At 34.6% G+C, this 24,031-nt stretch overlaps 2 long non-coding RNA genes across 2 annotated transcripts in view; both read left to right on the top strand.

Moving 5' to 3' along the window:
- The window catches only part of LOC114679555 (uncharacterized), a 39,843-nt gene extending 23,771 nt beyond the window's left edge, over positions 1-16,072 (top strand). The window contains exon 3 of the long non-coding RNA XR_003731571.2: positions 15,897-16,072. This is a non-coding gene — a long non-coding RNA (uncharacterized LOC114679555). The remainder of the gene's footprint in view (positions 1-15,896) is intronic.
- Positions 16,073-23,585: 7,513 nt separating this feature from the next.
- The window catches only part of LOC106999410 (uncharacterized), a 213,755-nt gene continuing 213,309 nt past the window's right edge, over positions 23,586-24,031 (top strand). Inside the window, exon 1 of the long non-coding RNA XR_013396251.1 lies at positions 23,586-23,831. This is a non-coding gene — a long non-coding RNA (uncharacterized LOC106999410). The remainder of the gene's footprint in view (positions 23,832-24,031) is intronic.

The raw sequence follows: 24,031 nt of genomic DNA, 5'->3' as shown, positions 1-24,031 counted from the left end.
CATATTCCACAGCCCAGTTTAACACAGCCTGCCTTATGCCTTAGCATGAGGTAACTGACTACAACTGATCTATCACTGACAAGGTGACTGCAAATTATTCTAGTGCTTATAGAAATTTGCAGCTATTTCTCTACCTTTTAAAATTTTACCCATGGATCAAATTTTCTAGTAACTTAGAAAATGAGATAAGATGAAGAAAAGATGAATAAGTTAATCCCATGGAAAGTGAAAAAGAAGGATAGAATGAACATTTTGATATGATTATGACCAAATTTAAAGGCAGACGAAATATGTTGTAATACACACACACACGCACAGAGATATGCATATACACACATTTATTTATAAAGTATGTAAATTTGGGGGTTTTCTTTTGATGTAGAGAAGACTGATGTATAATGTAGAGCCTTGTGTATGGATTCACTTTGTCACATCAGCCAATTGTTCCAAGCAAGTTCAGAAATTTCTAGAGCTAAATCATAAGTAGGCTAAACAGAAGTAAAAAAAAAAAAAAAAATCTGGGATTTTGACCTTGCCTGTTGATTTTTGACTTTGCCTGACTCAGCTGTGATGGTATGATCCATGTAAAAGTTCTTTCTTTTTTTTTTTTTTTTTTTTTTTTTTTTTGTTCTACAGTGTGTGGCTTCAGGTAAAAATTTAAATATAGGGAGGCAGCATGGAAAGGGCTTAGTATTTCCCCAGCCCGGCCCATGGGTTGTGATCTTCCCCGTCAATAAACAGACTTTTTCCTACATGTTTCACTTTGCATATACCACCAAACTGAACATTCTTCGTGTCCCCAATGAGACACTGAGAAAAGCTCTATTGAAGACTTTAGGTGGTGTTCCCAAAGGTGGAGAGTTGGAGACCAGGGAGGAATTTTTGAACTGTCTCGGGTATTGTGAAGAGTAGACTTTTATTTCACTCTTTATTGAAAGACTGTCAATAAAGGTAAACTAATTCTTTCCATACTGTGGCGTAGAAAATTTGAAATGTGGCATCCTAATCTCTAAATTGATAAAGGGTGTGCATCAAAATAAGAACCACAAACAATAACAGCCATGCACAAAACCCCACTCAACTCTGGTTTGATTAGTGTGGTAATTTGTGAAATTAAAATTAGATGAAGGAACCAAAATTTTTAGCCTCAAATTTAATTCCCATTGTAAAATCTTAAATAATATTGGAGGTCATATACGCATGCTATAAATACTAAATATTGCCAAAAATTAAATGTCACTAAAATTAAGCATTATTAGCCAGAGTTCCCTAGTTTCCATTACTGGTACCATTTTTTTTTCATGCATCTTCTCAGAAATGGTAAGTTATATATGTGTAAACATCTTCTTTCATTATAAATTCTCTTTTCTTCTAATTCTTTGGTATAATAAATTTACATGGTAAGACTTGAGTTTAGCTGATGAAACTGGTACTGTAGACAAATTCTAGAACATGGCTTTTCTGTTTATGAGTTTACTGGGGGATATTCTAAAATTAATTTATTTGTAAAAAATAGGAAACTTCCCTACCCCCTACTTTTCCAACCAAATTGAATGGTGCCAGACTTTATATACCCCAGCTTATTTTCTGGTTATGTCTTAATAATACTTCATATTGCATAAATAATTAAAACCCTAAGCTAAACATAACCTCAGTGAAAGTTTTTTCTGACCAAGCTTTCATAAATCCTATTAGTCTTGCCAATTAGAGAAACTTTATCAACTGTCTGAGTAGAGCCCATCTGATGGGATTTAATCTCTGTTGCATTCCTTCATTTTTAAAAACAGCCTTATTGAGGTATAGAGGAATTAGAGAAACTTTATCAACTGTCTGAGTAGAGCCCATCTGATGGAATTTAATCTCTGTTCCATTCCTTCATTTTTAAAAACAGCTTTATTGAGGTATAATTGATATACAGAGAACTGCACATATTTAATGTGTATACTTTAATAGGTATGGATATATGAAAGTACCCCTGATACCACCACCATAATCAAGGCAATAGACATATTCAACACCTCTCAGTTTCCTTATGTCCCTTGTGTGTGTGTGTGTGTGTGCATGTGTGTTAAGAACATTTAATAAGAAATCTACAATCAACAAATTTTGAGGTGCACAATATCATCTTATTAACTACAGGCAATACGTAATACAGAAGAACTCTAGAACTTATTTATCTAGCATAAGTGTAACTTCATATCCAATGAACTCCTCATTTTCTCCACCTCCCAGCCCCTGCCAACCACTGTTGTATTCTCTGCTTCTATGAGTTTGACCGTTATAGGTAACTCAGAAGTGGAATCATGCACTATTTGTCCTTCCGTGCCTGGCTTATTTCCCTTAGGATAATGGCCACCAGATTTATCCATGTTGTTGTAAATGGCAAGGTTTTTGTCTTTTTAAAGACTGAATAAGTTTCCATTGTATACATGTACCACATTGTCTTTTTCCATTCTTCTGTCCATGTCCACTTGGGTGGTTTTCATTTGGCTATTATGAATAATGCTGCAATGAACATGGATGTGTAGGTATCTCTTTGAGATCCTGATTTCAATTCTTTTGAGTATATACCCAGAAGTGGAATGGCTGGATCACATGATAGATTTATTTTTAATATTTTGAGGAACCTCCATACTGCACTAAATAGCTGCTGCACCCTTTTACATGCCCACTAACTGTATAAAAGTGTTCCAATTTCTTCACATTCTCCCCAGTCTTTGTTATCTTTGTTTGGTTTCGATAACAGTCATCATAACAGTGTGAGGTGGTATCTAATTATAGATTTTTTGTTTATTGCTATAAACTTCACTTAAAACTACTTTTATTATGTAAGTTATAGTATGCTGTGTTTTTATTTCCATTTATTTCAGGATCTTTTGAGATTTTCTTTTTGTTTTTTTCTTTGACCTATTGGTTATTTAGGTGTGTAATGTATAATTTCCACATTATTTGTAAATTTTATAATTTTCCTGATGTTATTACATTCTAGTTTCTTATTGTGGTTGGAAAATATGTTGATATAATTTCAGTCTCTTAAAATATATTTTACTTAAAATTGTTAGGACTTGTTTTGTGGCCTAACATGTGGTCTGTCCTGGAGAATATTCCATATGTGCTTGAGAATAATGTGTATTCTGCTTATGCTGGGTGGAATGTTTCATATGTCTCTTAGCCTCATTTGGTCTATAGCAGTGTTCAAGTTCATTGTTTCCTTATTGATTTTCTGTCTGAATGTTCTGTCCATTGTTGAAAGCAGGGCATCACTTCATTCTTATTAAGGATAATTCTTTACTCCATTCAAATTATAGATAATTATATTACTTTATTTCTTGATACATTTATTGTAAGTTTGCCTTTTCCCAAGGAGTTACAAGTCCTAGGCACTGTTATTTCACTATTCACCACTGCCAAACTCTATTATGATTGTATTTTCCCAGGTATGTCTCTATATTTTGTCTTTAAGGCTCTGTGGGCAATAAATATGTAGAGGGTCAGCCCCACAGCAAAAGCTTTTGTTCCAAATCCCTGGATGAACTTTGATGACTTAGACTTGACAAATGGGTAGCTCCTTTGGCCCCTATATAGTGACAGTAGGAAAAGTAAAATGTATTTTCCTTAAAGTGAGAGAAGAGCCAGCTTAATCTGCCTGTACCAGGAATTGTATGGGGGCAACAGTTCTAACCAGAACTCTCTCAGATCCTCCTACCTCAGGTGTATGGGAGAAAGACTTAGAAAGAAGAAAAAGGGAGAGGAATGGTGGGATTCTCTTAGAAGGGTAACATGCAACCTAAGCAAGCATGTATAAGAAAACAGCCATTTTTCTGGTCTTTGCTTCCTTATCATGATGAATGCCCCACTCATTAGGAGAATTGACAAAAAATATATATTTTTGGTTTGAGTAACACTCTCCTCTCTTTGGAATAAACTGATATAAAATATTTTTGGAGGCAGATGGCAATAGTAGGGTGAAACAAAATTTGTTTTTGGCAAATGTGCATGGTATTTTGTTAGAATGTTAAAATTAATCTAGCTTAAAATTATTATGCTCTTATCGTATGGCAACGATCTTCGGCACTCTGATGATCCCTTTATTTGTGAGCAGGAGAGTAATTGCTTTTTGAAAAGAATCTTGGCCCTTCCCGTAGGTACTCCCTTGTTTATCTCTGTGTGCAGATGGAGTGGCTTTCTCTTCAAGCATTTGTTCTTGTCAGACTTGTCAACTTTCATAAGAAAATGTCAATCTGGCCTCTGGGTTGAGGAGCTGTTAAAACATATGGCTTTGCACTTAACCGGAAAAACAGAATAGCTTCACTCCAGGTACTTGTCAGGGAATATAATCTTCAACTCACTGCCATTCAACATTTATCAGAAGCTCAGCTGGGAGAAACACTATTTATGAAAGATTGTCTGAAGGACATGCTGTCTGTCCATTCACCTAGCTCCTCTTAAATCTATCCTATGTAAGCCAGACAAGCAAAAATTCTGTAACACTGTTCTGGTTCCTGTGGGAATGTGCTTACTAAATTGTGGAGTGGCATTTTGCCATAAGCTTATGCTGAGTGATGTTAGAAGAAACAGATTTTTGAAAGCCACTATGTTTACTCTGAGGCTGCCATTTAATGATTCTTCACTACACTGCACACTCTTTTCTTTAAGAGGGCCCACAGGAGAAACTTCTCTCTCATGTCAGTACCAGCCATGAGCGTGTTCTTCTTTGCAACTTGTATGTTTATAAGCACGTAGACACTGAACCATTACTGATTCTGCCAATGCCTTTATTTACTAGCAAGTATAAAACTAAAGTTGTAACCCATTTCTGGAAAGCATGCAAGAGTTTACAACATATATTTTGAGAATTAATTACATGCCTGGCTTCACCTTGTTTGATTTTACCTGATTTACCCTTTCTTCTGAGTTGGATGGGGAGAGATAAGGAAAATCTTCAAAGGAAAACTGATCAGTTGAGTCTGGAAGGATAGTAGTTCCTGGAAAAAGAAGAGGAACTCACTTGATTTGTAGAGCATAATGCTTTGGGTCTGCAGTTAAATCCATGCTTAAATGACATTTCATAGAAATCCAGGTCATATTATCATGTCTCACTCTTGTGTCATTGTCTGTCTGGGGCTCAGACATTCCACCTCTAGTGACCCACTTTTTATTTCTTCTGGGACTCCACTAAGGGAAGAGTCTTTCTGGGGAATTGAAAAGAGACGCATTTGTCAATGGGATGAGTGAGAAGGAGATACAGTCTGGGGATGATAAGGATATATAATCCACAGGAATTACTTTGTTTTCAGAGTCTTATTCAGGAGTTATTAAAGTAGAAGCAACTGAGTCTGAAGCAAACCATCCAGATAAAATATTGGCATCCAGCCACCAAGAGAATGTATGAGCCAGGCCATTAGTCACACAGATGCTTCTTTCACAGCTTGTGTCAAAATCTGTCACTGATTTTGGCAGCCGCAGGTTAAGTCACTCTTTTAGGGACATAGCCACATGCTACAGAAATGATAAACCTTGATTTTCACCAAATGTTAAAAGGCCTTTTTGCTTTCTATAAAATAATAATTAAAAGCAAATTTTATTTTCCAAACTCAAATTTATGAAAGCTAATAAGAACTTTCTTTTACTAGTTTGTCGTATAATGAGAATGTGCTATAAGGGTAATGCAGTGAGTTTTTCTTGTATCTAAAATTATTTAATTTAAAAGTAAATCTGTGTTTCATTCTGAGATTATGTACTTCCTATTTTGGGTGTTCATGCCCAAATTGTCTTTATGAAACTGTAAGGCATTTTTTAAAAATTGCCTCCTATTGTTAAATAATAACAACAACAACAGTAATAATAACAAGTTAGTCTGTAGGGCTGGCAAGTATGGTTGTTCAGGTTGTTTACTGCATAAGGCACATGAATTACATATTTGGTGATTATTCAAATTCTGGAAACCACTAACTAAAAGGATGTCAGCTTTTTATGAGCCATATATATCCTTTCTCCCCCCAGTTGGAAAGTTTAGCTATGGTTTCCCACTAAACAATATTATCTCATAAAAGATTTCTGTGAAAACATTGTGGAGTAGAAAAGGTAATTACCTACACCTTTTCAAACAATGTGGAGCAGATTAATATGCTTCACTGATGTGATGATGACGGCTAGAACCCTTTAAAAGACAGCTTCTGCAATTCAGCACCACAACTTTCCCAGTTGTCAATAGCAACGCCTCTTTCTGATTGTTGATTGGCACTGAAAAGTGCTTGTCAGCTCCTAAAATATATTTAATATGATACAACAGCATGGAAGACAAGAGAGCTTTTAGGCATTATATGCTGCCCTACTGTGTCTCCCAGAAATAAATTTAAATGATTTTCTACTAGGCTTCTAATTTTCTTTTTATAAAGACATGCAGTGTAGTTAGGCAACCTTCATGCACAAGTACACTTACATGCTTACAACTAGCATATAAAAGACTCAGAGTTCTTGAAAGTTGAAGACCGCCTATTATCATGCCCTAAGCACACTGGACACAAAACCAGCACTTCACCAATTTTAGAAATTAAGTTTACAAGGTCCTACAAATAACACCATTACATGTCACTGCATGATTCTTCAAGGATAAGGAAACATGCCTTTTTGTGTCCTTGAAATTTCTGTAGAACTCTTAATCCTAACTCAATTCACTACAGTGAAAACCTGAATAAATACATCTCATCCAGGAAGGGATTTTGCAAGGTTGAATGACTGCAGGTGATATTTTAAGCAAAAGGATTTTTCATTCTCTCTCTACTGTAAAGGCAATAATTTACCTAGTGTAGGTAAAATATGCTACTAGAAGCAGTCTTCCTTATAGGATGTAGTTTATTGTTACATTTCTGAAAGAGACCATTGTCAAAATATAGTAAAAATTGACTGGCAGGTTCCTATATTACTGGATTTGTGGATAAATAATTCCTGATGTGAGAGATTAAAAAGTTACTGTGAAGCAATTAAATTAGTTAAGAAAATCACTTTAATAAGGCATTAAGGTTTGGCTCATCCTTCTCCAAGAAAATCATGTGATAAACCATTTCTTCACCCATAAGCTGTTGGGTTCTAAAACAGTGTGGTAGATATTTTATAAAAGTGTACATTATGATGATTTTGAAAAAAACCTTTTAAAATATGAACAAAATGTAAGTCTAGTTTTATTTGAAATGCTAGTAATAATCTCAATGGTCATTTTTTCCTAAAAACGTTATAAGCATTGATAATTCTAAATATTCTGACCCTAGTAAAGCTTTTTGGGAAAAGATAAATATAAATAAATATTAAAATTAGATTTTGTTAGTTGCATAACGATATTTACATATCTTTTTCTATTCTCTCTCTTCTTTCCTTTACCTTCGTTTCTTTCAATCCTTCCTCTTGCTACATGTTTCACTTTTATTTCCTGTTGGAATATTTTTTCCTTCCAGTCACACAGATATCTTTAACTAGAAAGGCTGTGTTCCTCCCTGTGGCAGCACTGATTGCAAGGGAGGTTGTTGCTAAGGTGAAATATCTATTTCTGGAAATATTTAAGCCTAACTTTTAAGAAAATCTAGGAAATGAATGATACTTGCAAGTAAGGAGATAACTGATTTCCTCAAAGGGACTCTTCTAACATAATGACTTCACTTTCCATCAAGAAAAGTCTCATTCATGGCAACATATCCATAGAATCCAAATCATTTCCAAAAAAAAAAAAAAAAATGAGATACATATTGATAGGAAACAATGTAAAATTAAAATGAACCATAAACTTTTCCTCTTCCCAAAAATTGAAATGAGAGATTCTACTATCATGTTTGGTAATTTTTTTACTAACTCTTTATTATTTTTACTTTTGTAATAAAATTTGGATTCAATTTCCTCTAGAGTATTTTAGAATCTTAAAGGTCAATAAAATAGGCAGTTATATTAATTTTTTATTAGGCTGGGAAATTGAAATATACGCTTTTATTTCACTGGTGATCTACTCCAACCTTCTGTAATATTTATGTCCTTATCTCACTTTCAGCTCATTATTTTATTCTTGTTTATTTATTTGTTTAATAGGACCTCAAAAAAGAATGTGGCTCAAGCCTGTAATCCCAGCACTTTGGGAGGCTGAGACGGGCGGATCACGAGGTCAGGAGATCGAGACCATCCTGGCTAACACGGTGAAACCCCGTCTCTACTAAAAAAATACAAAAAAAAAAAAAACAAAAAAAACAAAAAAAAACTAGCCGGGCGAGGTGGCGGGTGCCTGTAGTCCCAGCTACTCGGGAGGCTGAGGCAGGAGAATGGCGTGAACCCGGGAGGCGGAGCTTGCAGTGAGCTGAGATCCGGCCACTGTACTCCAGCCTGGGTGACAGAACGAGACTCCGTCTCAAAAAAAAAAAAAAAAAAGAATGGTCCATTTGGAAAGCTTAAGTGAGGAATTTGTAGCGCTAACCAGCTCAAATTAAAAAAAACACAGTATGTCTACATGACAAAATAAAATAATTTTAAAAGTAACTACCATATGTTAAATGTAAACCATAGTGGTAAACATCACTTTAGATCATGGCAACTGAAATGTCTTTCTTTAAATAAGTTGCCAAAAGGCAAAGTTAGTACAGCCTGATCAATAATGCTGTTTTAAGATTAAAAAAAAAAAAACAACAAAAAACAAACCTTGCAAAAGGGTTTATCGATGGGCAAATATGTTTTTCCTCAGCACTTCACAATACTAATAATTTTTCCCTCTCTTTTCTGCTGTGGTTGAGTAAAACAGTCAAGAGCAAAGCCATTTTTTTCCTTGCTTTAAAACTTGCTTACCTGGGTTAATATACTAACATTAATCAAGTTGATGTTCAGGAGGCAATAAATAGCTATAAACTGTCCTACGTGTTTAATCCTGTCTGCAGCATGGAAAATGTGAACTTGATTCCTTACTGTGTTTTTAAAAGAATTATGACTTTATATAAAAAATTTGTGGGTGAAGGCATTTGTGTATTCACATCCCTCTATCTTCTCTGGTTATAATGCAGTTAATCACTCTTCAATGCCATTTTATCACAGTATTTTTTAAAGTGGGATTCATGAACAACTGTGTCCTCGAATGGTCAAAAATGCAAGTACTAGCCAATATCTTCTTGAAGTTCCCAGTCAAAATGGGCAGAGAAGGAACTAGAAGTGGAGCAGTGGTTGATTTTTATCTCATTGCAGTCAGTTGATCACCTTCATTACCTGGACCTTATAGCAGTTTTTCCACAGGACATAGACTTCCCTTCATCTCCCTTTTCCATGAAATGCAAGTGACCAAAGAACATGAGTGCTCTGTTGTCTTTTCTATAACAAATTGTGAGTACATTGCAGGTATATATATTTATGGAGTATACTAAATATTTTGATACAGGCATACAGTGCATAATAATCACATTAGGGTAAATGGGATATACATGACCTCAAGCATTTATCTTAAAGTTGCAAACATTCCAATTATATTCTTTTAGTTATTTTAAAATATACAATAAGTTATTGTTGATTGTAGTCACTCTGTTGTGTTATCAAATACTAGACCTTGTTCATTCTGTCTAGCTATATCTTTGTACCCACTAACTATCCTCACTGTCCCCCACACTTCTGCTGCCCTTCCCAGTCTCCGGTAACCAACTGTCTACTCTCTATTCCATGAGTTTAATCATTTTAATTTTTAGTTTCCACAAATAAGTGAGAACATGCCAAGTTTGTCTTTCTGTGCCTGGCTTATTTCACTTAACATGATGACCTCCAGTTCCATTCATGTTATTGCAAATGACAGGATCCTATTCTTTTCCATGGTTGAATAGTAGTACTCCATTGGGTACATGTACCATATTTTCTGTATCCACTACTTTGCTTATGGACACTTAGGTTGCTACCAAATCACTATTGTGAATAGTGCTGTAATAAACACAGAAGTTCACATATAGCTTCAATATACTGATTTCCTTTCTTTTGGGTATATACCTAGAAGTGAGATTGCTATGTCATATTATAGTTCTATTGCTAGTTTTCTGAGGAACCTCTATACTGTTCTACATAGTGCCTGTATTAATTTACATCCCTACCAACAGTGTATGAGCATTGCCTTTTCTCCACACCCTTTTATCCAAACAATAGGCATTCATTATTGCCTGTCCTTTGGATAAAAGGCACTTTAACAAGGGTGAGATGATATCACATTTTAGTTTTGATTTGTATTTCTCTGATCAATGATGTTGAGAATATTTTCATATACCTGTTTGCCATTCGTGTGTCTTTTTTTGATAAATGTCTATTCATATCTTTTGCCTATTTTAATCAGATTATCAGATTTTTAGATTAGATTTTTTCCTGTACAGTTGTTTGAGCTCCTTATATATTCTTGTTATTACTCCCTTTCAGATGGATAGTTTGTAAATACTTTCTCCCATTCTGTGAATTGTCTCTTAACTTTGTGGATTGTTTCTTTTGCTGTGCATAAGGTTTTTAACTTGGTGTGATCTAATTTATCCATTTTTGCTTTGTTTGCCTTTGCTCGTGGGGTGTTATTCAATAAATCTTTGCCCAAACCAATGTCCCTGAGAATTTCCTCATTATCTCTTTTATTAGTTTCATAGTTTGAGGTCTCAGATTTACCTCTTCAGTTCATTGTGATTTGATTTTTGTAAATGATGAGATAGGGGTCTAGTGTTATTCATTTGCATATGGATCTCCAGTTTTCTCAGCGCCATTTATTGAAGAGACTGTCCTTTTCGTAATGTATGCTCTTGGCACCTTGTCAAAAGTGAGTTCCCTGTAGATGTATAGATTTATTTCTGGGTTCCCTATTCTGTTCCATTGGTTTATGTGTTTGTTTTTATGCCAGTACTATGCAGTTTTGGTTACTCTAGCTCTGTAGTATAATTTGAAGTCAGGTGTATTAGTCCTTTCTCAGACAGGTATAAAGAACTGCCTGAGAGTGGGTAATTTATAAAGAAAAGAGGTTTAATTGACTCAGAGTTCTGCATGGCTGGGGATGCCTCAGGAAACTTACAATCATGGCAGAAGGGGAAGCTGGCACATCTTACATGGTGGCAGGCAAGAGAGAGCATGTGAAGGAGGAACTGTCAGACACTTATAAAACCATCAGATCTCATGAGAATTTACTATCATGAAAACAGCATCAAGATAACCGCCCCTATAATCCAATCATCTCCCACCAGGTCTCTCCCTTGACATGTGGCCATTATGGGGATTACAATTCAAGATGAGATGTGAGTGGGGACACAGACCAAAACCATTTTATCAGATAATGTGATTCCTCCAGTTTTGTTCTTTCTGCTCAGGATAACTTTGGCTATCCTCAGTCTTTTGCAGTTCCATATAAATTTTAGAATTTTTTTTTTCTATTTCTGTGAAGAATGTCATTGGTATTTTGACAATAATTACACTGAATCTGTAGATTGCGTTGGGTAGCATGGACATTTTAACAATATTCAGTCTTCCAATTCATGAAGATGGAATATCTTTACTTTTTTGTGTTTTCTCCAATTTCTTGCATCAATATTTTACAGTTTTCATTGTGGAATCTTTATTTCTTTGATTAAGTTTCTTCCGAAGAGTTTCATTTTTATTTGTAGCTATTGTTAATGGGATTACTTTTATGATTTCTTTTGTAGATTGTTCACTGTTGACATATAGAAATGCTACTGCTATTTGTATGTTGATTTTGTATCCTGCAAATTTACTGAATTTATCAGTTCTAATAGTTTTCTTGTGGAGTCTTTAGGTTTTTCCAAATATAAATCGTATCATCTGCAAACAAGAATAACTTGAATTCTTCTTTTACAATTTTAATGTCCTTCATTTTTTCTTCCTGTATGATTTCCCTACTTAGGACTTCCAGTTCTATGTTCAGTACCAGTGGTAAGAGTGGGCATACTTGTCTTGTTCTAGATCTCAGAGGAAAGGCTTTCAGTTTTTTTTCATTCAGTATGATACCAGCTGTGGGTCAGTCATATTGCTCTGTTGTCTTGAAGAGCTGATTTATTTGTGGCAGATGAGGCTTTTTGAGGGTTCAATGTTGTAAGAACTGCCTTGATAATGCAAAGGTTGGGGACACTGTGGATAAATTTGGATTCCAAAAGTGGCATTTAGTGACATAGTAACTCATATTGGAATTGAAGCTATGTAGAGTATTTTGTAAACTGTAATGTGCTTTTACATTGCAATGTACTAGCTGTTTACTTAACACTGGAATCATTTGATTAATAAATTATATATTTATATATCTACATTATCTATCTATCTATCTATCTATCTCCATCAGCTGCTTATTTAGAAGTCAGTTTGGCTGGTTGGTTCAATTTAACCACTGCATTAAAGTAGATTCTATATATTTTCACACATTTCATTGAAGACAGCCCAATTTTTTATACACAGTTTTATGGAAATATTTAATAGAACCACATTTTTGTCTATTTTAAATGAACCATTGGACACATGGAGGCCTTTTCAGTAGCAGAATGGCAGTCAAATATCTGCTGTTCAAGGCATTATTTGTTTCAAATCAATACTAAACACAATGATAACAATATAAACAAAGAAAAGTGTTGTAAACTGAAACCAAACAAAAATCAGACATTTATTTAAATAACTACTCATTTAAATAATTGATTTCTTTTTCTGATTTTAAAAGATAATTATTCATAACATAGACAAAAAGGATATATAGAAGGGAGTGAATTCCAGCATAGTGAAGATGGGGTGATGAGAGTGGGAATAAGGGGGAAATGGGTAAATAGATAGTGAGAATGGGCAGCAGAGACTATGCTTCTTCCATCAGGTTATTTGAATATTTGAATTAAAGAAGGAAATTATATATTGAATGAGAAAATAAACAGTTTTTTTTACAAATGTAGTGACATTTTGGCTGCATTTTATTAGGAAATTTATGTGATATTTAGAGTTGTTGAACTATTATATTATTTTATAGTTGTGGGTTATAGTTCTAAAAGAGTAAACATGTATCTAAAATATTAGATGCAATTTAAATTACACAATGTTATGTTTAATTAAGTTTGTAGCATGTATAGGTGAGTTTTATCTCAACTGTGATTTGGTGTTTTCAGTTACCACCTCTTGCCTACATTCTTCTCTTAGTATTCTGGTTGTGAAATGTTTACTTAATAGTATCATTGGAACTTCTCTCCATTCCTTCATTCACTCATCCAGCAAGTATTTGCTGAGAAGTCACTATGTGCTGGGTACTGTTCTAAACCTGGGTATGTAGCTGTTAAAGCAACAGATAAACTTCCTATTCTTGTGTAGTTTACATTCTAGCAAGTGAGATGGAAAATATATGAATATCAATAATGCCAAGATAAGTGTCATAAAGGAAATAAAGGAAGGGGATAGGAAATGATAGACTGTGCATTTTAAAGGGAGGGGGCAGGAGATATTTTAAACAAAGTTGTAGAAGGAGCTGAGGGAATGAATCAAAGGAAAAAGTATAAATGAAGTATTAGAAGTAAGATTAGGATAAAGTACGCTAAATGTCTGTAAAGAAGACAACACTGAAGTTCTAAGTCAGTAATTCGATTCTGAAATAAATCATCTCTTTTCAAAAGCATATTTGGTAGCTTCTATTTATATGACTGAAAAAACTGCATTACTGCAAGCTAGAAACATTTTTCATTGAAAAATGCACTCTTTATTCATTCTTTAGGCAATTTCAAGTTAACTTTCTAAAATGAACTAAGATTTAATTTTATCATGATTATATTGAAATGTTAAACTTTGCAGTTCATTTAGATTTATGAAGAAAAAGTCATATAATGAATTCTAATGTGATTTCAGCTAAATTTGGAAGTCAATTTCTTAAGAAATGAAGAAATGTGTTACATTACTTAGCAGAGATCACGAAGACTCAGCCTGGTTTCTCCAAAAACAAGTGATGCTGAACTAGCTTCATGTTCTTTTTCTTGACAGAATTGTTAGGCTGGTAGATCAGGGGAAGGATAGAGATATGTATCTGTATTTATTAAAGTAATAGAACCTTTCTTTAAACTTGTGAAGAGATATGCACGTGGTGTTAGTACAGCTACATTTCTTGGAAACTGTTTGATAAAATATATCCCAGATTGCTACGTAACAGATAAACTTGGCTTGGAGAAAGTTTCTAGTAATGTGGCTTAGGGAATCTATCCTTTCCCTGTACATTTCAACTTTTTTTTCTAATGACTTAACTAAATGAATCAGGTTCCAAGCTAAATTGGTGTGCTAGAATGATGTGGCAGAGCAGCAAAATGAAGTTTCTCAGGATTAAACATTAAAGTTTTATCATTGGATAAAAAAAATACCAGCTCCAACAAAGACAGAATATAGAAGAGACATGGCTTAGAAAAAGCATGTGTGGAAACTAAGATTTTTGTTCAGTGAGGGTAAGTAGTTTAATGTGCTGCCATTTTTGCACCCTGGGCTGTGTCATTACAAAAAAAATCATATTTGGAAGAAAGGTGATTTATTCTTTGCCTTACTTTGCATTAGGCAGGCCACATGCTATTTTTAATTTTATGTAAAATACTGTATTTTTAGGAATGCATTAGAAGAGAGACCAGGGTAGTGAAAGAATATCATATGAAGAAACATTTTCAAGTCAAGAGGCTACCTACCTAGACAAGAGAAGACCTGACAAATATGTAAGAAGCTGCAGCGAAGGATATAAATAGAAACCAGATGAAGTCACATTTAAGCTTAATATGACTGTAACCTAAGGATATATTGATCTAAAGATGGACTGTATTAGTTTGTTAGGACTGCTGTAACCAAGTACCACAAACTGAGTGGCTGAAACAACAGAATTCCAGTGTTTGATGGAAATCTTTGCATTCCTTGGCTTGTAGGTGCATCACCTCTATCTCTACCTTTATGTTCACATGGTATGCATCCTGGGTGTGTGTCTATCTTCAAGTTTCCCCGTTGTATGAGGACAACAATCCAGTAATATTGGATTCGGGGCCTACCCTACTCTACTATGAACTCAACTAACTATACCTGCAATGATCTTTTTTCCAAATTGGGTCACATTCTGAGGTACTGGGATTAGAAATTCAACATATGACTTTTTGAGGGTCACAATTTAACCCATAACAGTGACTAATAGCTGATTATCCTCCTAGGAATAAAGACACGTGAATATGTTGTCTCAAGGGTTTATTATTCTTTATAAACACCAACATCGAAAAACAGTAAGATAGTCTGCTTTAGAAATAGACATATTTTAAAGATATTTTCTATGATTAAGAAGAGGGTGGTGAATATTTTTTGAAAAATCTATAGAATATCTTTAGGGGTGAAATATCTCATATGCAACTTCTACTTAATCATTGCTACTAGTTTGGTGCAAAAGTAATTGCAGTTTTGCCATAATGTAATGTCAAAAACTGCAATTACTTTTGCACCAAACTAAGAGATAAACCTAAACTTTACATTATGTCTGTCAGATATTCTGATGATGAATGTGCATGCTGAACCCTGACAATTATGAGGCTCATCTCAAATGTGACTGCTCACTTTTATTCCCACTTATTCAGTACTTTTTTTTTTTTTTTGGCTTGGTAAGATCCAGTTATATTTGCTCCCAAACCTGTGTATTTCAGACATTTAGATAGAATTATGTATTTTTACAAATATTATCTAAACCTGTAATATTCAAGTGAGTAAAAATTAAAGTAGTTGAAATGAAAATAAAGTTTATTCTTTGGAAATACACAATGAAGGCAAATTTTATTTTTTAAAAATATTGTCAAATTAGATGTGGGGAGGCAATTGTGAAAGTCTGGAAAAAAATTGTCAAACTATGAAAGGATATGCATTAGTTCCCTGACAAATGTCTTCTTTTCTCTTCAAAGACACTGGAACTGGACATTGTAGAAGATGAATTATGAGAGTGATTTATGAAAGAAAGACAATGGAGAATTACAATCGATGGAGCCATTCAAAGAAAAGACTTTGGCACTGCATCAAAAGACAGTAGAATAAGTACTCTTTGCTTATACATTTTAAATGAAAATAAATGTTTATAATACATAGTTGCTGTTTTTTAAACTGTAATTCATTTACTAAGGCTGAAGGGAAGAATGGATGTTGGATAAAGAACTTTCAATTCTGTCATTGTTAGTAGTATTTGTGTGTGTGTGTGTGTGTGTGTGTGTGTGAATGTTGAGCTTCTCAGTTTCAGTAGTTAGCAGGAAAAAGCACTGAATCATGAAGCATAAACTATGAATATATCATCTGTATGATATTCTCTTAAAAAATGGCAAAACTCTAGCAAACTGTCTTTGGTGCTTGCTTTTTTAGAATGATTGGCATGGGATCTGAGTCTTAGTTTCACCTTTTATGATTGCTTTTTACTGCATCAAATATTTGACCAGGCAAAGTACATTTCAATGAACAGCTTTACTCCCCTTTAAAAGAAACTGAAAGTCCAGCTGAAACTCCTCATCAAGTTAACTGGGATCATGGTGTTCATTTTGGATGAGGCAATGTACTAATTCACTAAGTCAACTCAACTTGACATTTCTGGGTTAGTGTATCTTCCTTAAAAGTTATGCAATAAGTTGGAATTAAAGTGCTCTGCTTGCTTTTGATAAGACTGATCAAAAGAGTGATAGGAATAATCACTACTTAGAATCCTATATAATAAGTACTTTCAATTTATCTAACTCTAAGGAGAATTTAGACTATTTGTCTAGTGAAATCCATTTGATACCAGGATTTGTTATGGCCACTCTACAATCAGGTGTTCCTAATATAATGAATGAGATAAAAAAAATGAAGCTAACATTTAAATGATGCTTACTACTTCCAGAAACTGTTATTATGCATTATTAACTCACTTAATCCTCCTTATCGCTTTAGGGGGTAGATACTATTATTATTCCTTTTGTTTTCAGATGAGGAAACTAGGGCACAAATAAATTAAAGAACTTATCCAAGGTCATATAGCTGGAAAGAAGTGGATTTGGGATTGTGAATGTCACAATTTCACAAACTGCATTTCACCATGGGTAGAGCTAGTCAAACGTCTGAACATAAAGCTTGGTTTAAAGATGACCATCATCTTATGTTTGTTGTAGAACTATTCACAATAGCAAAGACTTGGAACCAACCCAAATGTCCATCAATGACAGACTGGATTAAGAAAATGTGGCACATATACACCATGGAATACTATGCAGTCATAAAAAAGGATGAGTTCATGTCCTTTGTAGGGACATGGATGCAGCTGGAAACCATCATTCTCAGCAAACTATTGCAAGATCAGAAAACCAAACACCGCATGTTCTCACTCATTGGTGGGAATTGAACAATGAGAACACCTGGACACAGGAAGGGGAACATCACATACCGGGGCCTGTTGTGGAGTGGGGGGAGCGGGGAGGGATAGCATTAGGAGATATATCTAATGTAAATGATGAGTTAATGGGTGCAGCACACCAACATGGAACAGGTATACATATGTAACAAACCTGCACATTGTGCACATGTACCCTAGGACATGAAATGTAATAATAATAAAAAAAGAAATTATATAAATAAGTATCACTGAAAAGTCTCTCTTTAAACTCACCAAGCACTGTTCACTATGGACAAGAAAGTGTGAATATGGTTATTTTTTATTTAATATTTTCATAATGATTACTGAAGGATCTGACAGTAAATAGTCTTTGGGTCTTTTTAAGCTAAAACTCCAGTTGTTGTTGATAGTAATTGATGCAATTGATAGTAATGTGCTGTATCCCTCAGATATATTCCAGTCGAAGAAGGTGGAGAGCCACTAAAATTTATTGTTCTATGTCATTTTTCTAAATCATCTTTTGATAACTGTCCATCTACATATTGCTCAGTGGCTTTATATTTAGAGCATTATTTGGGAAATTATAATTTCAAATATTTTAACCTATAAATATTCAATGAAGCCTTGACAGTGAAGAGTAAGACTTTATAAAACCTTGAATTTATGAATAGCACAGTTCTGGTTGTCTACGTAACAACACCCCCTATAGTAACCTAAAACAGTAACATTACTATTTCCCATGATTCTGTGGATGGCCTAGGCTTAGGTGGTACATTCTCAGGGTGTTGCTCGTTGTCACACCCAGATAGCAGCTAGAACTAGAGTCATCTGCAAACTCCTTTTTCTTGGGTGGACCATCCAAGGTAGGTTTCTCATGCACATATCTAATGCTTTGGTGCTTCTTGGCCTCTCTCTTTCCACATTGTATTTCATCTTCCTGGCCTCTTCACATGGCTTGGGCTTCTTGTTGCATGGTGGTACAAGGTACTCACACTGCTAACACAGTAGCTGACTTTCAAGATGCACAAATTGGACCCTTTTAGACCAATTAAGGGCTATGGTGAAACTGGAGCAGTATCACTTCCATTGTATTCTACTGGCCAAAGTAGCAGAGGGCCTGATCAGACCCAAAGAGGTGGAGCAATAGATTCTACTTTCCAATGGGGGAGTACCAAGTTCATATTGCACAAGAGGAGGTGGAATGGGAGCTATTGTTGTTATCATTAGGCAATACACTCTGCCTAAAGTACTATATTACATAATTAGACTTACTTTGCACATGATGACAAGGAGAAGAGAAGATGCTGTTTTGGAATGTACCCATTAAACAGCTGCCTAGACACTGCTTACCTAACAAGTGCCTTGTTTCCAATAAAGGTCGTGGATCTTTGGTAGTCTACTGAAAGTGATGAAAAATTATTCATATGTCTCCTTCCTTTACTATACAATCCTCCCTGCTAAGAGAAAGACAGGCAAAGGACCTGGGATGGATATCTTTGTGAATCTATCAATAATGGATAAAATATCTCATTTGTCTACTTCCCTTATTATCTAATTCTTCCCTCTTAGAGGAGTCTGAGCAAAGGAGCCTAGACTGGGTGTATGGTGGAGAGTCAGTAACTAGGAGTAGAATATAAATCAAATCAATAGTGTCCTAGGTAACAAAATCAAAGAGTAAATGTACACAAACACAGCAAGCCATGCAGGATAATCAAGACTAAAATTCTGGGTTATAAGGAAAAGCCTAAAACAATTCTGAGTTGCAAAATAAATGGCACCAATAATCTTATAGTAAATTTCAGAATGTCAGGATAGGCCTATTCTGCTTAAGCTCAGAATTGGTTCAAGATACTGGGTTGGGGTTGAACCAGAAAGTTCTGGGTTGGTAGCCCCAGCTAGAAGGAGAGGCCTAGGAGGATGCCAAGGAGTAACTGGGAAGTTGCAAATGCTGAGTTCCTACCATGAACTTCTGCAACAATTGGTGACTGATTTGTTAGATGTTGCAGAGAGACTCAAAACAACTATCAATCATCCTGTTAAGTAATTAAAAATAGTTATTTATTGGATTTTTAAATATATTGTATTATATACTTTTGATAGGAAAACAATAGAATGGCATAAAAGAATAAATTTTATTGTTTTATTTATATATTCTTTAATTTCTAGTAATCTGATTTTTTTTTTTTTTGAGACATTGTCTTGCTCCATCGCCCAGGCTGGAGTGCAATGGCACGATCTTGGCTCACTGAAACCTTCGCCTTTCAAGTTCAAGAAATTATCCTGTCTCAGCCTCCGGAGTAGCTGGGACTACAGGTGCCACCCCCACGCCCAGCTAATTTTTGTATTTTTAGTAGAGATCGGGTTTCACCTTGTTGGTCAGGCTTTTCTTGAACTCCTGACCTCAGGTGACCCACCTGCCTCTGCCTCCCAAAGTGCCGGGATTACAGGCATGAGCCACTGCACCCGGCCTATATCTGAATTTTTAAGAACTAAGTTTTACGAGTGAAGATAATATAAATAATATATACATTTATGAATATCCTTGGTTGCATTATTTTTAATAGGTTAATACTTATAATAATATGAATCTACATTAGCTAAAAATGACCTATGTGTAGTTGATTTAGTTCTGGTCATTTTATCATTTTGATAAATTATTAAATTATATCATTGCATAGACTGGTTGATTTTTATAGAATTGTTTGTGCAACTAATTGGGGAAAGACTAGAATGATTACTACAAGGGTGATTTAGTTTTTGAGTTTAAACACAAACCAAGGTTTCAATTTCCTGCAGTGGAAGTGCTTTCTGAGCTTGCCTGAATAGGACTAAAATCATTCTGGCCAAAGAGAAGTGTTGAATAATGATGAATTTTTCTTAAGCTCAGCTGATCTATTTTTAAAGATAGCATAGTGAATGAGAATCAAAGCTTATCATTTCTGAAAAATGGCAATAATAACAAATTGTGATATACTTTTAAAGAGTAGCAGTTATATTTGGATAGAACTTTATTTTTTCCAGCGTGTGAATCATTACCTAATAATATTTCATTTAATTAATCAGAAAATTGTGAGTCAAAAGCTCTGCTTACAAAACCTATAAACAGAAACTCCAATTCAACCTTATCACTACTAAATTTAATGTAAGAGACAACACAAATTAATTAAAGATAAAATGATTCACAAAATAATTACAGCCTCTTGTTGCCTTAGGGGGAATAATAAAGAACTAACTTATTTCAGTAGTGAGGCTATTAATGGTGTGCACGACAAAGAGATAAACCCAAGTATAGTTAACTCAATTTAAAAATTGGCTCTGGCAAGTGAAGAAAATAAGTGCATGTATATATATGTGTGTGTATATACATATATGAAGTGAGAGAATTAGTAAATTTTAACCTAATTTGTTTTTTAAAATAATTAATGTGTAGGCCTTTTCTATTGTGACTTTGAAAAAGTATTTGAAAACACTATATTGATTTTGGTTTTTACTTGTTTATAATCTATTATATATCTATTATATAATCTATAATTATGTATCTATTAAATTATTTATAATTATAATTTATTAATAATGATTATAAATTGCACATGAGGACTACTACTCTTTTTCATTTTGTGTTTTTAATGTAAAATTCCTGTATTTTACCAATTTTTAACTAAAACAGCTGCATTTAGTTTATTAGAGAGTTTCTTAAAAGTTTCTAAAATTTCATGATATTTTGTTCTATCTTTTTTGTTTAGAATTTACATCCTTCCTGTTTTTCAAAAAAAATTGAAGTGGCTTATGAGATTAGGCATAATACAAAATAAGACAGTTAGAAATAGAATGAACAGATATCATCTAAACTATAGCAGAGGGAATGAGGTGAACAGATATCCAACATGAATTGATAGAACTGGGGCACTGATCTTTGCTCTAACTTTCTCGTCAGCCAAGAAGAAGAGGAAAAGTTTACAAAAGTACAGAACTCTAAATCTGACTAGAGAAAGCATTAGGATATTAGTGTTTTTTTTTTTTTTTAATTAACTGGGCTTAAACTCAGATTGTATTTTGGTATCTTGTCTAAGAGACATTGTGTAAGGTACTGAGAAGTATTTTTGCTCCAATTTGAGACACACACATTCATTCTGTTCAAATACATCATAAAATTTCACGACTCCAATTAATGCTTTCTTATTTGAAAAGTAATACATGTGTGTAGAAATAAGAATGTAAACTGACCAAAATGGCATAAAATAAAAATGTTAAATTATTTAATAAAACGTTAAAGTATTTTTAGGTTCCTTACTTTCTCTCACCATCAGTCCCTTCCTCAGAAGTAGCAACTTATGGCATTTTAAGTTCTTTTGGTGGTTATATCTATAACACTAAATAATATAGTTACACTTTATTTCTTGATTATCAATTTAAGCAGTATTTACAGACTTTCTAAAATTGATAATGAAGGGGGCTCATTTACTCTTATAACATTTCATTCTTTCAATCTCTCTCTCTCCCATTTTTATTAGTCATTTTATTATATTTTAATTCTTTTATTGATAAGCTGAAAATTCAGCTTCAAATATAGAGTAGAATTTTATTTTTGGCATTAAAATCTTTATTTAAAAGAGCAGGCTGGATGCCCTGGTCCACACTTGTAAGCCTAGCACTTTAGGAAGTCAAGGCCAGAGGATTCCTTGAGACCAGGAGTTCAATACCAGCCTGGGCAACATAGCAGGATCCCATCTCTACATTAAAAAAAGAAAAAAAAAAAAAGAAAAACAATAGTACTTAACACATACATTTTAAAATAAATAACTGAATTATTTCAGTTAACAAATGATATTTTCTTATAGATTTCTGAGAGGAGTTTTGAAAGTCAGTGATTTTTATGTGAGGTATATTTCAAGAACTCATTTTTTTCTTTGTCTTTCTCTGATTTTGTTTTTTAAATCTAAAATTTTGATTTTGCATGTAACAAGGCTGGAGTTTCTTATTATGCAATACAGTCTACACCATTCTTCTCACTGATAATTGAGCTCCTTTTCTTCAAAGTTTTGGCCTATTCTTCAAAGAGCTTAGTTTAGTGGAGCTCTCCAAGGCTTGAGAAAATGACATTTCTTCCATACATGTACTTTCTCCTGCAGCTTGTTTTTCTTGTGTACTTACCTTCTGCCTTGTAACACTGTCTCCTTTTATTTATTTATTTTCACTTCTTTTTTTTTTTGGTTTTTACCCCTCCTATTGATGTTTTGCCTTCTATTCTATGTTATGGGGCAAGAATATTTTATTTTTTCTTATACTATTGGCATCCTAGCAGAGATGTAACAGGAAAATCAGAAAAACGGAAATTGCTTTCATGGCAGTTCTTTTTCTATATTAGATTTCTCCCCTAAACCCAGAAAATTTGTTTTTCTTTAAAAACTATTGGCTGCCTATTCCTTTGATTATATACTGGCCTCAAGACTTTCGCATTCGAGTCCTTTAGTTCTCTCTATATGTTGCATATGAGCAGATGTGATATGCCAGAGCTTCTGAAGCAGAAGCTTTAAAAGGCAGCACACGTTTTTGGCCAGCTCTCTCACTCTTCCCTGTGGCATATCTAAAAGAGGGGCTAGTCCTGCTTTGATTCAGGAATTAGAAGTCCCATCTAGCAGAACCACAATCAATTCATAATTTAGGGGCAATGTGAGTGAAAAATAATTGTATAAGCCACTGGGATTTGGGGGTTGTTGCTTGTTACTTCAGCAAAGCTGATTAATACATGGGTCATATTTAAGCCTCAACCTTTGAAATATCTGGGCAAGGAGGAGCTACTCAGAATTCGAAATCACATGTTATTGAAAAAAGATGTCCAATTATCACATAAGTTTCTCAGCTGCTCTCTTTGAATACCTGAGTAAGAAGCAAAAAGCTGAAAAGATATCCCTCCTAAAATGATTCGTCACATTAAATCTTTCTGATGTAAATTGTGAACTTACCCATAAATAATTTTCACTGTGTATAATAATCTGATATTCTTCATCGTAAGTTATAATTCTTTATGGAATTTTCCTGATGTGGGAGGCAGATCCTTCCAATTTCAGTTACTGATTTTGTAATCTGGAACTGAAACTGACCAATAATAAAATAAAATTCTGGTCCCACTGAGACAGCCTGGTAGGAAGGGGGTCCCTGGAGAGACACCAACCAGCCTGTCCACTGGGATGGTGCCTTGGGAAGTTCACGACGTTTGCAGCAGGGAGGAGCCTGGCGCCTTCTCTTTCTGTGTGAACCTAGGATTTGAATGCGGGCAGGAAGTGTTTTAGCAGGAACTCTGGCCTAGCAAGAGTCCCTGTTTCCCCCTTTAATTCCTTTTCATCCAAGAAAGCCCTGTCTCACTCACCATTCAAATTGTCTATGAGCCTGAATGTTCGTGGCTATGGGACAAAGAACCCCGTCTTTAACTCAACTAAGGAAAAGTCCTGCAACATTATTGGTGCGCAACGTGGGGACTGGAGAAATGGTGAGTGAGATGCAAACCAACAATTCTTTTTCTGTCTCCCTTCTGAGCCTTTTCATCCTTATGGCCTTTTCCTTCCTTTTTCGGGCTGGACTGGCAAGCAGCAGCTCCCCACGGCTCTCCCCTCCATGCCGGGGCTGGGAGGCATGGCCCAAGGATCTGGCACAGCAGGCTGGCAGTCCCAGTTACCTGCTTTTGCAGGA

This window comes from Macaca mulatta, chromosome 7 (assembly GCF_049350105.2).
Source record: "Macaca mulatta isolate MMU2019108-1 chromosome 7, T2T-MMU8v2.0, whole genome shotgun sequence".
NCBI lineage: Eukaryota > Metazoa > Chordata > Mammalia > Primates > Cercopithecidae > Macaca > Macaca mulatta.
This window is presented reverse-complemented; position numbering and strand designations above follow the sequence as displayed.